General features: G+C 35.8%; 1 long non-coding RNA gene across 6 annotated transcripts; it reads left to right on the forward strand.

Annotated features, from left to right (window-relative positions):
• The first annotated feature begins 6,096 nt into the window (after positions 1-6,096).
• On the forward strand, positions 6,097-10,708 carry LOC113349685. Of its 6 annotated transcripts, XR_003360318.1 has the most exons (9): positions 6,097-6,153; positions 6,387-6,459; positions 6,698-6,771; positions 7,737-7,946; positions 8,041-8,317; positions 8,984-9,174; positions 9,931-10,060; positions 10,142-10,239; positions 10,355-10,708. It is a non-coding gene; the product is annotated as an uncharacterized LOC113349685 (long non-coding RNA). The 6 variants fall into 6 exon arrangements; XR_003360320.1 differs by lacking the exon at positions 6,097-6,153 and having other exon boundaries at positions 6,163-6,459; positions 8,984-9,181; XR_003360316.1 differs by lacking the exon at positions 6,097-6,153 and having other exon boundaries at positions 6,163-6,459.
• The last annotated feature ends 667 nt before the right edge of the window (positions 10,709-11,375 follow it).

The following is an 11,375-nucleotide window of genomic DNA, read 5'->3' on the forward strand; positions in this document are numbered from 1 at the left end:
GCTGTTGAAAACTGTTAAAATTCTGAGGAGTGTACCACTCTCTCTCAGCGGGATTTGGAACATATAAGGTCATCATAGTCTCTCCCTTGCTTCGCAGGTAACATTCCTTCAGTGAACGAAGATAACTCCCAGATAGTTGTGACACAGAACGATTATGAGTGTTCGTGGAAGAGCCTTCGCGACTAGCCAACATGTCATAATAAAAGGAGTCACCAGACTTATATAAGGGCAACATAAGACCCGCCTCGAAGGCTCCAACCGTAGTCAACAGATGAAACTCGTCAAACTGATAATTAGCAAGGAGCTCGTAGGTGATATCATCGTCAGGGGCATAGAAGCGAACCTCAAAATCTTGAAGTTCATGTTTTTCCTTGAACATATCCAGATCAATATGCTTGAAAGTGACCTTCTTCTTACCCACTGAAATGCTGCATATCACGGGGACAGTTTCTTCTTCGTCTGCGGAATCAGAAGTAGGACCCAATTCCGAAGCTTTCCTTTTAGAAGGAAGATTTGTAGACGGATCAGCTCTCCACATAGTACCCTTGGAGTACTTCCCTTTGAAAGAAACCGCGGGAGGAGGCGGAAAAGATTTCTGCGGAGGCACTGAAGGAGGAGCCATTGAACGAAGGGGCGGAGCATCCACTATTTCAGTACGAGGAGGAGGAGCCCGCGTACTCCTAGAGTCATCACGAGGAGGAGCCTGCGTACTCCTAGAATCTTCACGAGGACGAGAAGGGGCACGGTTAACAGCATACCTAGATCCAGAAGGACCCTTCGGCATATCCCCTTTCTTAGTAGGCATGATCTTCGCACCGGAGGAAGATGAAACCCTATGACCCCGAGGATCCGATTGCGAAGACTTGTAAGGACCTTCCCCAAGTGGAGATCTGTCAGGATCTCTACGCGGAGGGGATCTTGGCGGACTAGACGGCGGAGTTTGGTAAGGAGCCCGCGGACGATCAGACATATCTACAAGGAAACACAAAAACAGTTTAGAGAAGAATACGAGGAGATCACTAAAGATAAAAAAACCCATAATTGATGGTTCATCCGGATAAACATGAAAAACCCTAAGAACTAAAAAATACTCCATCCGACTCCAGGGATAATACTCAGATACAGACTCACAGACGTTGTAACAAATAACAGGGGCAAGCATATATGCTTCGACATGTATGATCTTCATCGCCAAACGAGGAACACAGCAGCAGGAGACAAACGGGTAGATACACAGATAAATCAATGTTGAACAACTGATGAAAAACCCCATACATGTATATAAGAGGACGACAAGCACCAACCGTAGTCGAAGAAAGGAGGATCGGAGATATCAACAGATACAGGGGCAGCAACAATCAAGAATGAAAGAAATAGAAGAAAGAAACAGAAAATTGAATGTTGTTATCTTCCTCACAAGAACAGTGATAATAAATGACTAAAGAACAAGAAAAAGAAAACAAGAAGAGAATGAACACTGACAAGAAAAAGATAAAAGTTTTTTTCACATTTTCTTTCCTATTTATGAAGCTAGAGAAGACAATGACTGCTACTCGTACCAAGGAGCAGTTACGGGGAAAGTTAATGCAAAGTGGGAAACGTGTAGGACTACCTTTCTTCTTCAAAATTGAAAAATACGCCCAAGTTAGAAGAAGAGGGGCAAATTGTATGTACACCTTTCATCATCCACCACGTGTACAGAAAGAGACACATGGAAGGCATGCGAAACGAGACATCAAAACATGATCGCAAGCATCTCATCAGAAGATGCCATCGGTCAGCAGATCTGACGGTCAGGGACAGAGGACCACAGAGGTATGATGTCTCAGAGGAGCACCAGATAATACCCCTTGCGTGTTAACACACCCAATCCCGAGGAAGATCCCAGATCAATGGCCGAGAGGAAGTTTGGCTGACATAGATGTGACCAGACAAAGAGACACTTGTTTGACACGAGCAGACATCCATATACCCGCATTAAATACCAAAGAGATATACACGTGTCAATCAGCTCGTGGAAGAAGCGAGGATAACCCTTCGTATTCAATCTCAGGCCGCGGCATACGCCGAAGACCTATGCGTGGTAGGCACAAAGCACAAGAAGATAAGATTACAACGACACCTCAGAGATGGGACCCACGTTCCATCCCTATAAATACCCCTCTCCACTAAGAGAGGAGGGGCAGACCATTTTGGAGAGCAATTAGAGGAGAAGATATGAGAGAGAAATATGAAGAGTAAGTAATCCCCTTACTTCCGCAGACCTATGTATATTCTAAATTCATTCGACTATCCTTGTAACCATTCAGTACATAGTGAAACACCAAACCCCGTGGATGTAGGCCTTAGTGCCGAACCACGTAAATCTGTCTCATTTACATTTCAGCACCTTACATTCAGCGTTAAACTTCATATGCTTTATATTTATACTTGATTCTTGATTTATTTCTTTATACGAACATTATTTATGATAATATTCGACTAGACAATGACAAGCCCGAAGGCTTCGAGTCGATGAATCGATATAATCATCCCGTTACGCGTACAACTTACAATTCTAGAATTAGGATGTATGAGAATATTGTTTGTGAACACGTGGATAGCTTCGTGATTTATGTGTTCACAGTGGTGGTGGCAGGATTGGCCTGTGCCAATACTTGTCATAATGCTTCGATCGAAGACTGGATGTTCTAAAGGTCCTAGTAAACAAATAAAATAGAATGCCAGTTATCAACTATAGATGTGCAATACCCAAACTCAGCTAATTGTAAATAACTATGGATGTGCAACATACTTTTGGCATTCTGCACACTTGTATGGTTTTTTCGGCCCAGCAGCAACAACATTCTGCTCCACATCTACTCCTAGCTGATTAACTGCAACATCCTGCTCTAGAATGGCATCTAACTGATCCACATTGGCATCTACTCCTGGCTGATCAGCTGCAACATCCTGCTCTAGAATGGCATCTAACTGATCCACATTGGCATCTTCTCTTAGCTGATCAGCTGAAAACATGTACAAAAGAAGTTCAAGTATAAAACTTAACGATAAGAAACAACAATCTAAGATTTTACTTGGACCAACATACCACAAGGACAACAAGAAACATGTACAAAGTCAAACTCATTACCAGATGGCTGAGGATATGCAACAAGGCTCGCATCACTCTGATCTATATAAGCACCTGCACCATGGCTCCGAATTACAGTGCCAAACTGAATACCAGACGCTCCTAGAGTTCTAGTGTCTTCCTGTAGAAGAATCTACCATCAAAGTTTTAGTGATATACTACATGAGCAACAGGATAAGAATAAGAATTATGCGGTCAACAAAAACTAGTGACGGAGTAAGTATGAAATAAGAAATCTAGGAGAAAGACTTCTTCATTTGATACTCCCTCATCAGAACTATTCTCGAAATCATCATCTTCACTTTCATCATTCCTTTTCGGTTTCACTATTTCACCTTATCTTCAGCCGTCGTCAAAGATTGCATCTTTGCATCTAGAGTTCCAGTATCTTCATGTAGAAGAGTCCACCATCAAAGGGTTAGTAATGCTACATGAGCAACATGATGGGGATAAGAATTATGCAGTCAGCAAAAACTAGTGATGGAGTTAAGTATTAAATAAAAAATCTAGGAGAAAGACTTCTGCATTTGATACTCCCTCATCAGAACTATTCTCGTCTTCACTTTCATCATCCCTTTTCGGTTTTACTATTTCAGCTGAGAAAGTTTGCATCTTTGCATCTTGAGAGGACCCGGGTTTTTCTAAGCGCACATGAAAGTACAAATTAACCAATACATTCAAAACGAATATTCGAAATGATCTTAATATCACAAACAAATATTTCACGATAAATCTTTCCAAAGAAGTTCAAGTATAAACACTAAACGACAATAAATAACAGTCTAAAATTTTGCATAGACCAAGGGCAACAAGAAAAATTTACCAATTGCTCCAGGAGCTTCAGTATCACCCTGTAGAACAATCCACCAACAAAGGGTTAGTGATATTACATAACTTACATGAGCAACGGGATGGGGATACAAATTATGCAATCACTAGTAATGGAGTAAGTACTAAATAAGAAATCTAGGAGAAAGACTTCTACATTTGATACTCCCTCACCTTCAGGGCAGCTGCAGAAAAACAGACCTCGGGCTTTCCTAAGTGCACATGAAAATACAAATTAATTAAGGCGTCTATAAAATCAAAATATCAACAAGAGAATCATGCCATTTCCACCAAGCAGAGTTTCATTTTTGCTATCAGATCATCTAAATTTGGAATATGAGAACAAGAATAAAGGTAGTCTAAGAACATATTAACACATACAAGTTTCCACATCAACAAGAAAAATCATATGCTGAACAACAAAGAGAATAAAGCTTAGACCGCATTGAAATACTGACAACACCAACAATGGACTACAGGCAGAAACTAAAAAGAAATAAAAATCAACAGGATACATACATGTATACTGAGTGAAGCAAACAAACCTGGAGATTCAGCAGCACCAGGTTTAGATTTGGATATATGGCCAATGAAGAAAACACTGGCAACAAGCGAGTTGTGAGACAGAACAAACCCTTTCTCAAAGATCATTTCACAAGTAAATTGAGAACATCTGTCCATTGAAAGTGATCCCAGTATAAATGACTCTCCTTCTATTTCCAGAAGGATGTGAACAGTCTCATTTGCAAGACTGTTTTTTCCAAGTGCAACCTACATCGTAATTTCATCAAACACAATTAACAATCAACGACAAAGAACACATACACTTGAAGTTGATGAAACTACTAACGTGAGTCAGATGAAGAAGTTTCCCTGTTTCAACGGGAACAACACCTTGAGCTCCAGGCTCGACTTCAACACCTACAGAACAAAGTTCAGTTTTTGTTGTCAGTCGAATCAAAACCTAGGATCAGGCGAACTACACCAAGGCCATGACCTAAATTCTGTCTAATTAAACATAAACAGAGTTCAACATATCTAACAAACGAACAACATCCACAAAATAGAATCAACTAGCTACATGGTAACAACAAATGAGTGATGATGAGAGTTGCAGCCATGATTTTGGCCACCAAAATTCTTTATATAAAAACAGAGCTTTATCGAGCGGAGCTTCTGGTTGATTATGGCTTCACCATTTAAAATTTCGACCAATAGAATTCAAAGAGAATCTTTTAGCCCTACGATATATTTTCTGACCAATCGTGGTTAATCGGAGCTTCTGGTTGATTCTGGTCCCACCATTTAAAATTTCGACCAATAGAATTCAAAAAGAATCTTTTAACCATACGATATATTTTCTGACCAATCATATTTGAGAAAAAAATATTGACAGAAAAAACTAAATCTAATAAAATTTTATAAATCACCAAAAACATATTATATAAAAGGACATTATATATATTTGTTCTAATATTGAAATTTACCGTTGGATTAAAATAAAATCACAAATATTATTGTTTATCACGATTTCATCACAATATTAAATCAATCATAAATATTAAATAAAAATGTCTAATGTCCAATGTCCAATTACATTTATTTTAATTAAACTAATCCTAACTACATACCCAGGCGACTAATAATTAAATTGTTCACAACTAAAATAAAAAAATAAATAAAAGAAAAACTTTGATCAAATTTAGATGATTGATTAAACCCCAAATTTAAAATTATAATACATTAGATTGTGGATACTTACACAAAAATTGATTCGTGGCGTCTCTTCCCCAGAAAAATGATTTAATCCTGTCAAATATTCAAAATAAAGAATTGTTAACATCACTGGGTAAGCGAACATGATTTGGAGTAAATTATTGAGAGCAAGAGGACAACTTAGAAAAGCGCATAACAAAACAGTAAATGAATTTCAATAATAATTTCTTAATATTATTCCATAATAAAATAAAAAAACACGAATAAATCCTATTTCCTATAACACGAGGATACCTATCATATTTTCTTGACAAAAATACAAAAGATACGTGACTATCCAAAAATATAAAGATTTTGAATTAATTTTCGTACATTAATTAGTATCATTTCCAAAATATCAAGGTTTTTTTGCTGATATTTCTAACCTTCCCCGAACTATATATAAAGCTTCGAGCCAACACCAAATCACATTGTTTGTATGTTGCTTTTACTTTTGCTAGGGTTCAGTTGTATTGTTTTTCTGTTTCTTCCTGTTTAGGGTTTTAGTCTAATCTATCCGTTTTTTGTTTAAATCTTGAAACTGTGATATTTGCTTTTACTTTTGCTAGGGTTTGTATTTGTTTTTCTGTTTCTTCCTGTTTAGGTTTTTATTATCTAATCTATCCGTTTTTTGTTTAAACCTTGAAACTGTGATCAATGGCTGCGGCAGCGGGAGCGGGACTTAATGAGTAATGAAATGGTTATTATGGAGATTTGTGGAAATGATAATAAACTCATGCAAGGTACACAATCCTGAAACCCTGATTTTTGGTATTCTAGGTATTTGTTATTTTGATTTTGTTTTGCTTTTTACTGGATTCTTGGATTCTGTTTGAAGATGATTCCTCCTCGCATGGGAAAGTCGGGGTGAAAAATTATTTATGGACTTTCTGATGTTGTAATTATCTTGCGTTTCTCTTGCAAATCTTACAACAAATACGGGTTTAGGTATAAATTCGTTTAAGTGTCTCTATGTTTCAGAATAATTCCAGAATCAAACTTTAAGGCAGATATTCCATGGACATCAGCTACAAATATTTCAAGTGATGTCCCAGGTAACTATTGCAATTTAGTGATCTCTTGGTAGCCTTTTGTATATGTGTTTAGAGTTGTCGTTTTCATGCATGCCGTGTTTTAAGTGTTGATAATTGTTTACTTTGAAATTATCTGGTTATGGTGTTTCTATAGTTTATGTATTTTTGAGGTTGGGTTACTTGGTGTCATTTTTTGCTTTTGTTCCATTGTTGAATCCTTGAATCGCTGATTTCTACTGCAACATAAGAACCCATATCATTAATTTTTTGTTTGTGTACCTGTATCCCTAATTGTCAATAGATTTTAAGCTTTACAATTTTATGTTACATTAATGCCATGTTTATCGTTTATATAGTTTTGACAGCTTTTTTATTATTTTTGTACGAGGAGTTGGGGGCTAATGCTAATGATGATGATCAATAGCTTGATGAGTGTATGTTATAAGATTATAGAAACCATGAAGAGTGCAGAAAGTTTTTGACCGGTGAGAAAAATGTTTCAGAATATCGTGGCACAGAAAGTTTGTAGAATCGTTAAATCATTATTATCACTGCTTAATCCCACTAATGGGAATCATAGGATACATTGATAGTTGTTTCAAGACCACTTTGCCTTACCCTTCCGTTGAACCACACCTAGGACTTTAGGAGGGGTTTTGCTAGGGTATGCATGCCAGTTGTATGCTGGTAGCACGAAAATTTGTGTGTTTATAAGATAACTAAGCTGTCATATTTCGACCATTTAACATCGGCATTATTAATTAATGATCTTCTCAAGGATTTTGCTAGGGTATGCATGCCAATGCGATATTGGCTGTGTCAATTCTCAAGATTTTTTTTCTACTATGTAAAAATAATTCCAAGATGGGATTAAGTAACATACATACATGGGCGGCGGTAGAGACTTAAAACATTTATCCAAGGGTTTTCATGATTAGTTTGGCAAATGAGGCATTTATTAGTTTGTTTTTTTTTTTGATCGGAAGAGGTAAAATTGTATAAAGGCCTTCCAGTATAAGCAAACAAAGGGTCAAAAGAACTTACAAACCCCAAGAAAAGAAGCTCAAAGTGAGTTGGCACATGAGGCTTCTATTAGTCCAAGCATGTATGGTGATTGACAGTACCTGACTCCCCCTCGTGCTCAAATTCCAGTAAACCGTTGTGAATGAAAGATAAGATTTGGATGCTCTATATAGGTAAGAAAATCAAAGGAACCAGACATTAAAGAAACTTATTTTCCTTACTAGGTAGTTAATAACTAGACATTAAAGGAATTTGTTTGCCTATTAGGTGGTTGATCAACTGGTAAAGGTTCAGCCCTGCTCGGTGCCTCGGGTTTCTTACGGCAAGATAAAGACTCAAAATTTTCATCCCGCCAAGTTAATTATGACCAGATATATATGTTCCGGAGTCAAATACTCATTGTGTACAGAAAACGTTGTTGATTGAGATGAAAAAGACTGATGCGAGGTATAATGGAATCATCTTAAGTTAGTGTTTTGTGATTTTCCATTGAAGTTATTTGTTGCAGTTGTTGGTGATGCCTATATTTGAGCGCATGAAATTGGTAAATCCCAGTCTCTTTAAAATCTTCATATGTGCTTTTTTTTTATGCAATCGTATCTAATCTCTGTTGAACATTGGCAATTTGTGATTGCTGAGCTTAAAGCCCATGTACTTTCATCTGCATATACACAAAACGCTTGTGGCATTTGATTACATAAAAAATCATATTTGATTGCCGAGTAAATATCATAGATTAAAGTAAAACTTATGATTTTTTATCAGAATAATTATAAGAACTTAGCGTTTTATTTTTCGAAATTTTTGTCCCTGTGACAATGGTTAATAATTTTGATTCAGTAAGGTCTTTGGAAGTTTGAAATACAAAATTCAGGGTCTCTGTATCGTTCTTGATTAAACATAAGTTCGAGCAACTATGGTGCATTTTTGCTGGGGAAACTATGGAACTCAAACATAATAGAAACGTCCAATAAAGATGGCCTGAGTAAATATCATAATCATAGATTAAAGTAAAACTTAGGATTTGTTTTCAGAATAATTATAAGAACTTAGCGTTTTATTTTTCGAAATTTTCGTCGGTGTGACGATGTTAATAATTTTAATTTAGTTTTGCTTTTATTAAAAAGGTCTTTGGAAGTTTGAAATACAAAATTTAGGGTCTACGTACCATTCTTGATTAAACATAAGTTCGAGCAACTAATTTTTGCAGAGGAAACTATGGAACTCAAACATAAGTTCGGCTAACGGCTAATAAAGATGGCCTGAGCATTGGTACATTAAACATAAACATGGGTGTCGACACTGGTGGTAATGGGGCAAGCCAATATGGTTTGAAAATGTTGTGGGAGAAGTTGCTGGGGAATTCTCTTTGAGTATTAAGAGCTGCAAACTCTCTTTGAGGTAACAGGTGTTCGTGATATCTCATTTCTCTTTTGTTCGGTAATTTTTCTTTGTTGTTTCCTCTTACCGCTAGCTTACTTTTGTCAACTACCATGCACGTCAACAAAGGAGATTGCCATTTTTCTTTATTTATCATATTTTTATTGACATTTTATTGACACACAAGCTTAATGAATTTCTTTATCTCTTGAGTATGAGACATCCTAGACCCTTAATTTCGTTCTACAAAAATATATGAATTTATGGAACAACGTCTTTATAATGAACATTATGAGGTAATTGTTTGCACACATAAATAAATAAATTAAATATTTTTCAGTGGAAATAATAGTGTGCTTAAGTTAATTTGTACAACACAGTATAAAGGTCTTAGTTTTAAAGGTTTTGGAGTACAATGGATAAAGTGAAAGTCACAGTACCTTCTATATTTGTTGGAAGTTTAGATATTTGCAGTAGAATTATTGTAGCAAGAGCTGTGTCTTTTCTCTTCTCGTTCTAATTATAGCTTTACATTCGTTACTAAAGTTATTGCAAGAATTGTGTTTCATCACAGGACCTTACTTCATACGTTTTAAGCATTTGGATCATAATTTTTGTGTTTTTCTTTGTGTATGGGTTTCTAGAGTCAACTGTGCAAGTTAACGTTTTGCTCGACATGGTTGGATCAACCCTGTGAATTTAGTTTACAATTTAGTTTTCTGTGAGAAATGTATACCTCTCTCTCTTTTAAACTAATTATTATGGCTATGATTGTAGATTACTACTGGCTACTGAGGTTAGCTTCGGGGTAAAGCTCAATACTAAGCTGAAAAAATTATGATTGCTTATGGCAACCATAAATGAAAGGCACCGTATTCAAAAATATGTGACCAAAACCTCATATCAAGTAAATACATTTTTCCTATTTGGAATTTGCACGTCATTTCTCATTTTCGAGATTTTGATTTGGGTGAATGAATTCATGTAGCTTGAAACGGTAGACTGGGGTGTTGATGTCATGTTGACCATGTTTTCTGCATATGGAAAATCACTAGACGTGAAGATTCAATTGCAAAGAATAAACTGGTGGGGATGAGTGTATTTGTTTGCTTCGTTGATATCATGTTCTTTGATGCCCCCAAAGGTGTCTTTCTTCGTTTGGTTTATCTAAAATTTTTATTTTGTTTTACTACAATTCAAGCTTTCTTCCTTAGTATTCTTGCCTACCTCGGTTGAAGGGGTGGTGCTTCAAGTATCAAAGGCAGAGAAGAGATAACATGATAACTTCGGTACCTTACACGATATGTGGGTGGTGAAAAAGGAACGAGATATATAGTGGAGCTCATGGGGATTGAAAAGGAACAAGACTAGACTGAGACTAGACTGATATTGACTATTCAAGAAAACGCTATTTCTTTGATGTCCTTGAGACGACACTTCTAGGCTGCCCAAGCTTGCAAGTTATTTCATTTGGTGAGACATCATTACAGGATATTTATATTATTCCGTCCTTTGGATCTGTAATTGTTCTTCTTTCAATATATAACCTTTCTTCTCGGAATTTTTTTCTTATCGAATTAGATTTGGGCAGATATATCAAGATCACGTCTAGGATAGTCTTTCCAGTTTTACTAAAAATATTATTTTCATTTCGTAAAAAACTAAAAATAAACAAATATTGACTTTACTATAAATAAATATCAACCTTTGGACAAAGTACAAATTAATTAATTTTTTATTTTTTTTTGTAAGTTAGTACAAATTAAATTACATTTTAGTTTTTTGAAAAAATTTATAAGTTTCTTTAAAACAGACAAAAAAAAAGGATGGAATGCTTAAAAACATTTGACGATAAAAACATAACTTACACTGTATTTCTAGAAGATATATCGACCAGTAAATTGTTTCACCGAACCCAAATATAACATTTTTGGTTCCCATAATGTTGATGATCATTTTAATGGGACAAAAGTAAAAAATCCTATAAATTATTAACATGCATGCAAGATATTCAAACTATTAATGATTTTAAAATACACACCACATCATAATTTACGGGTGCATATCTTACTATTTCTACACTTAATAAACTAACTCTGATCATTTATTCAAAAGTTTAAGGAACAAAATATCGTTGTTATTACATATTCTGGTTTTTATTCCAATAAAAACAGACATGTCCCGTAAAATCTAGGGTACAGGTCACCGTGGTTAAAAAAGAT

The sequence above is a fragment of the Papaver somniferum genome, chromosome 2 (assembly GCF_003573695.1).
Source record: "Papaver somniferum cultivar HN1 chromosome 2, ASM357369v1, whole genome shotgun sequence".
In the NCBI taxonomy this organism is placed as follows: Eukaryota; Viridiplantae; Streptophyta; class Magnoliopsida; order Ranunculales; family Papaveraceae; genus Papaver; species Papaver somniferum.